Source organism: Marmota flaviventris, chromosome X (assembly GCF_047511675.1).
Source record: "Marmota flaviventris isolate mMarFla1 chromosome X, mMarFla1.hap1, whole genome shotgun sequence".
In the NCBI taxonomy this organism is placed as follows: domain Eukaryota; kingdom Metazoa; phylum Chordata; class Mammalia; order Rodentia; family Sciuridae; genus Marmota; species Marmota flaviventris.
This window is the reverse complement of record NC_092518.1, coordinates 131,917,680-131,924,218: the sequence shown is the minus strand read 5'-3', so window position 1 is coordinate 131,924,218 and position 6,539 is coordinate 131,917,680. Positions and strand designations below refer to the sequence as shown.

The window sequence follows — 6,539 nt, the reverse complement described above, 5'->3', positions numbered from 1 at the left end:
TTCCAAGAATCTTTTAAGATATCCACAGGCAACCCCCAAATTTTGGTTGATCTTCAGCAAGGCATGTTTGTTTTCTCCATACAATAGCATTGTTCTGCAGTACCCTTTGCAATATCATCTATAATGTCAGTAGGCTGAGAATCTCTCACTCCTTTTGACTGAACATATTTGAACAATAATAAAGGTGCTATTAGACACACGGAAAACCAGGATTTTCTTGCAGGATAGGTACACAGACAAGAAACAAGATAGTAAACTACTATTTTTTAAAAAAGAGAGAGAGATTTTTTAAAATATTTATTTTTCAGTTATCGGCAGACACAACATCTTTGTTTGTATGTGGTGCTGAGGATCGAACCCGGGCCACACGCATGCCAGGCGAGCGTGCTACCGCTTGAGCCACATCCCCAGCCCAACTACTGTTTTTTTTTTTTTATATATATATATATATATATAGCACCAATTTGCCATTCTAGGGAAGGGGGAAATACTGGGGGATGATTTTACTTTTCACCAAGAAACTATTTCCACCTCATTGAGGCCCCAGAGATTTTAGGAATTCAGATTCCATAGTTTTAATGACAGTGATTTCTGTGGTCTTTCCTTATATACCACTGTGAGGGAGGATTTGTCCACATAGGCAAGGTAACTCATCTGTATATGTGTTCACTAGCCAGTTTCACATTAGGTATCATATTAAAATCCTCCTGCAAATATCTAAATCATTCCAAATATTCACTCACTAACTTCAATGTTAGATTTGAAGAACTAGTAGATTATGGGCCAAATCACTCTACTCTTCAGCTCATTTAAAAACAAAGTTTGTTTGGGGGAAATGACCAGTTGTCCAAATTTCACTGTCCAAATGCAAATTTTATATTAAAACAAATACTGCTATAAGAGGGACTCCCAGGGATGAGACAGGAGGGCCAGGTTACTTCTAGAGGCAATAGGAATATTTCATGTCACAGAGTTTTCAGGTAATTCTGGGCTGTTTGACAGGGAGAACAGTCGTCATAAGAGGCCACAGTGACAAGATAGTAAGGGATAGTAAGGGATATGGATAGTAAGGGATGATGGGGATGACCAGGAGAAGGATGTTGTTAATGTTGAAAAGGTCTGGCTCTGGAGAAATGCCAACTCCTATATAGAGTCAGCTGTTATAGAAACCTGAGGATTGGAACAAAAAAGACCCTATGTTAAAATCATCCATGGGCAACCCACAAATTTTGGTTGATCCTCACTGCCACGTTATGTTATTTAGGACTGATTTTAGCATGTTGGCCTCCTCCACGTTGTTTTGTCACCAGAGCATACCCCCATGGTCAGATTCTACATGTCCTGAAATATTTACCAAGATGTATAAGTTGAAACCCAGAAATTTTGTTGGGCCTAAACCCATTGACCTCCGCTAACACAATCCAAACAGGCCCAGAAATGGGCAGTGGCCTGATCAGAATCATAAACTTCAGGACCATAATCCAGTTTTTTTAAATACTTTCTATATCCATGTTGTTTTCACTATAACATGTTGTTCTAAATTTAATGCCTTATATCCCCTACTATGCTGTGCCTCCTCCCAAATGTTATATCTCAGTTATTGGCATCAGTTTGGTCAACTAACAAATATTTATTGACAACCTTTGCTTCAGAGGCACTATTCTAGATACTAGGACACAGCAAGTGAACAAGACAAAGCCCCTGTCCTCAAGTACCTAACGTTCTGATGTGTGTGCATGAAAGGGGTGGAAGGAGTGTCAGTAGTGGGAAACAAGTGACATGAACAAACAAGTGCATGGCTAAAAACATTGTGTTGTAATTGTAGTTTAAATGGATGACCTGTATGAGATGTGAATTATATCTTAATATAGTAATTTAATGCCTATGGATCTTTCATTCCTTTCCTTTTCTCTTTTTCTTTGCCAAAGCTGTTGTTTATTTTCCTTCTATTTTAAGTGGGCTATTTGTCTCCTTGTTAATTTGTAGGCATTCCTCCTATTCAGTGTTTCATATACCCAAACTTTGCTTAGCATATTTAAATTTTGTGTGAAAGGTACATGCTAACAGACAACTGCAAATACATCCAGTTTAGCAATGATTATGAAAATAATATCCATCTATCTACCATACCAACAATATACATGCCCCCCCCCCACTGTGTGAATTATTTATTTATTTATTTGGAGAGAGAGAGAGAGAGAGAGAGAGAGAGAGAGAGAGAGAATCTTTTTTGTAGATGGACACAACACACTGCCTTTATTTTTATGTGGTGCTGAGGGTCCACCCACCTGTGCTAGGTGAGCACTCTACCACTGAGCCACAATCCCAAGTCCCCCACTGTGTGAATTATAATCAACTTCCTCCACAATAAAGGAGGATTTTGTAGTAAACATTTTAATATTTCCTTCAGTTTTAACATCTTCAAAAACTTTATTTTTTGTTTTCCTTCAATTTTAACATCCTCAAACCCATTTATTAATAATATTGTTGATTTTACTTGAGTTCTAATTTTTTATTCAGGCTTTATTTTTGGAAATAACTTAGATTTTGAATGTACACATATATGAGTTTTAACAAGTGCATATGCTTTCATCCATCACCAAAATAAGGAAAAATGTCTGCTCTCAGCTCCCACAAGTTTTAGTCTATTTTGTACTGGAAGCTCTAGTCACTTCAAAAAGGCAAATTAAAACCATAATGAGACATCACTATACTCCTAACACCTAAAATAATCGTGACACCAAATGATGGAAAGATGTGGAGAAACTGCATCATGAACATTTTGCTGGTGGGAATATAAAATGGTACAGTGACTCTCAAAAAGAGTTTGGTAGTTCCTAATAAAACTAAACATGCAATTAATATATGAACTTGAAATGACATTGCTGGATATTTATCACAGAGAAATAAAAACTTAAGCAATTTTGTCTTTAGTGCTTTTAAGGCCTTCTGTTGATTTAAATGTTAATCATATCTACAAAATTTGAAAACTCACATCTAGATGAGTGAGCAAACATCTAGATACCAAAGCCTCACACAAAAGGACACATAAAATTAACCATTCCAGGGTGAGATGCAACAAACACCAATGAGAGGTAGGTATTCTGACAGAAATTACATTGTGTCCTTTTGGGGAGACACTGTCTCCACACATACTACACCCCTCCCATCTCATCCGCCTTTACACATGAGCAAAATCTCCTCGTCTTTGCCCTCCTTCCTGGTAAACCTGTGTGGAGGAAATGACTCTTCAGTGCTCAGCGCCCATCTGTCCTCATGCTCCACGTCTGGTTCTGTGGCCCTGTTGGAAGACCCACAGCCCCAAAGGACCCACCTCCCTCTTCCCACACACCAACCTCCCCTTGCTCCTCTGTCCCCCACCGTCAGAGGACACACAGACACACACACACACACACACACACGCCAGAGAAGCTGATTTTATTTTCACAATCTCTGTGGCCAGACCTGTGGAGGCTTCAGGGAAGGTTCTGAGGTCTCAGGCCTCGCTGGTGTTACAGGTCCTCACTGCAGCGACCTCAGCAGCTACTTTCCAGGCTCTGGTCGTCCCCCTCAGGCTCGACGGTGGACCTTCTTCCTCAGCGGGAGACGGCGGCTGCCTCGGGTTGCTCCTCTCTTATTGCTGTCAGCTGCGGTGGTCCGAGCTCTGGCAGCTTCTTTGTTCCTACAACGCCCTCGAAGGGGCTTTCTAGACTTTCTTGTCATCTTTCGGCCCTGGAAGGACAACAAGGAGATCACAGAGGGGCACTGGTTTGGGGGCAGACGTGGAGGAGGGTGGCAACAGGGGCTTTGTGCAGGGGGAGGTAGGGAGGGCAGTCCAGGGGCAGAAGAGCAGGACTTGGGTGGCTCAGCTCACCTTGCTTTTCTTGTACTTGGTTCGATGATGTATGCACGTCTTCTTTTGGCCCGCTTTGCTGCCAGGGTTGGATTTTGCACAGTGGGGAATGGATGCCATGGGTCTCCTGCCCATGTTTCTGGACCAGCACCTCCAGGTAGTCTGTCCAGGCCGCTGAGCTCCCTCTATTTATGGTCCCCAGGACAACAGGTGGCCACACCCTTGGGCTTTGTTGGCTCAGCAAGTCCCACCCCAGGCCACACCCCTAAGCCTGCCGAGGAGGGGGAAGGGCTGAGACATCACAAAGCATCCCCATCTGTCAGGTCCATAGGGAAGGGGCCCGTGACCTGAAGGCCAGGAGAGTCAGTCTGGTTGGAGAACGGAAGGATATGCCCAGCCCCCTGGAGAGGTTTCCCAAACTGATGCAGGATGCCTCCTCATGTCCCCACGCTCAATTGTGGTGCATCACAAGGCCCAGAGAGGGCGTTTCCTTCACACCTCTCCACAGACACCCCCTGCAATGGTCCAGTCTCTTTTGTTGGCCACCAGCACCTAGTTCAGGTCTGTCGCACCTGAAAGCACTCTGTGTTTAAGATTATATGGAGACATGGATCTTTCCACTTCCCTCCTACACATTTCTCTACAACCTTGAAGACCACTTAGTTCTTGCAGGGTACTTTTCCATCCCACTTCTTTTTCCTAATGTCCACTGAGGTTTCCTAGGTTTTTAATTTTCATTCAGAAATCACTACCTTCAGTCTGGGAGACTTTAATGAACCACCAGACTTGCTTCACTGGGTATCCCAATCTTGTTTATAATCTAAGGGGCCTTGATTACCTTAGTAAGTGTAATAAGCCAATGTAGGATTTAACAGTAAAGGAGAGACAAGGCCAATATTCATAACAATGCCAGAAGTTATGCAGGATGTTTGCATGTACGAAGCCACAACCTAAGACTGATGAATTCACAAAGCAGGGCAGGGTTTGCTGGGATTGCTCAGCATTGTACTTGAGGCTTTTTAAAAGGCCTGTAGTTTGGAAAAGGAAAAGAAAAGTCTATAGAGAAAATTCTATTAATTAAGAAAACACTCAGAACTAATTATTGAGTGTAGCAACACCATTGCATACAAGATCATTATATTTGGATACTAGCAATGAGCAACTGGAAATTAAAACAGTATAATTTAAAATAGTAGTAGAAAATATTAATTAAAAGGGATAAACTGACAAAAGATGTAGGAGATGAGTACATTGAGAACTATAAAACATTCCAAGGATAAATTAATGAAGATATAAATAAATGGAAATATAAATCTGTTTATTACTCACAATACTGAATATTGTTGCAATGTCAATTCTTCTCAAATGCATTGATCAATTCAATGTAGTACAATTCAGAATTCCATAAATATTTATATAGAAATCAGGAGGCTGATTCTAACTTTCATAAAAATATGCAAGCAATCCATAAAAATAGAACAAAATATCCTACATCATTTCAACCATTATAAACTAATGATAATCAAAATAGTAATTGGAGAAATACTTCAGTAGAACAAAATAAATTTCTTCCAGGAGTAGATTCACATTTATATGCATATATAGACAACTAATTATTGGTAAAGATGTAAATGAAGATTGGAAAGAAAGAATTGTCTGAAACAACTAGATCTGGAAAAATGAACTATCCTTATGCAAAAAGTAAACTTTGATCCATACTGTGTCTATCTTCATTTACATCTGTATCTGTCAGTATAGCTACAGATATCTTCCTCTTTCTCACCACAGAAAGAGAGAAACAGAAAAGGAGACGTAAAATAAATCAGCTCATGTCTAACACATCTGAACTCTGAATAGGCCAGCAGGTCAGAAACTCACATAGGCATAGGCATTCATTTTTTTTTTTTTTTTAGAGAGAGAGAGAGAGAGAGAGAGAGAGAGAGAGAGAGAGAGAGAGAATTTTTTAATATTTATTTTTTTAGTTTTCGGTGGACACAATAACTTTATTTTATTTTTATGTGGTGCTGAGGATCTAACCCAGCACCCTGCGCATGCCAGGCAAGTGCGCTACCGCTTGAGCCACATCCCCAGCCCCCATTCTTTTAATTTTAATATTTTATTTCATTCCCATGTATAAATTGTAAATAATAATGGTGTTTAGTGTAATATTTCAACACTTGCATACAGCATGCACTAATTAAATCTAGCCTCTACCTTTCCCAATCTCTAGTAATCACTAGTTTACATTCAGTTTGACTGTTTTGGCTTCTACATGTGAGGGCCAATGTGGTACTTGCATTTCCGTGTGTGATTTATTTCCCTTAACATGATGCTCTCCAGTACATACCTTTTTCTGAAAATTATAGAATTTCATTTTTCTCTATGGATAAATAATATTCCATATGAAACACACTTAGGCACTTAGGTGGATTCCATTTCTTAGCTGCTGTGAACAGTGCTGCAATAAAAAAAGGCATGCAGTCATCTCTTCAGTATGTTGATTTTATTTCTTTTGGAGATATATATATATATATATATATATATATATATATATATATATATCCAGAAGTGGGATAGCAGGATCACAGAGTGGGTTTATTTTCAATTTTTTTAAACCTCCATGCTGTTCTCCATAATGGTTGTACTAATATACATTCCCACCAACAGTGTATGAGAGTTATTTTTT

General features: G+C 39.8%; 1 long non-coding RNA gene across 1 annotated transcript; it reads right to left on the bottom strand.

Annotated features, from left to right (window-relative positions):
• Positions 1–3,421: 3,421 nt before the first annotated feature.
• LOC139703221 (uncharacterized) lies at positions 3,422–6,300 on the bottom strand. Its single transcript, XR_011705596.1, has 4 exons — positions 6,201–6,300; positions 4,692–4,881; positions 3,875–3,932; positions 3,422–3,732 (listed from the first exon to the last, which is right to left on the bottom strand). It is a non-coding gene; the product is annotated as an uncharacterized lncRNA (long non-coding RNA).
• Positions 6,301–6,539: the final 239 nt, after the last annotated feature.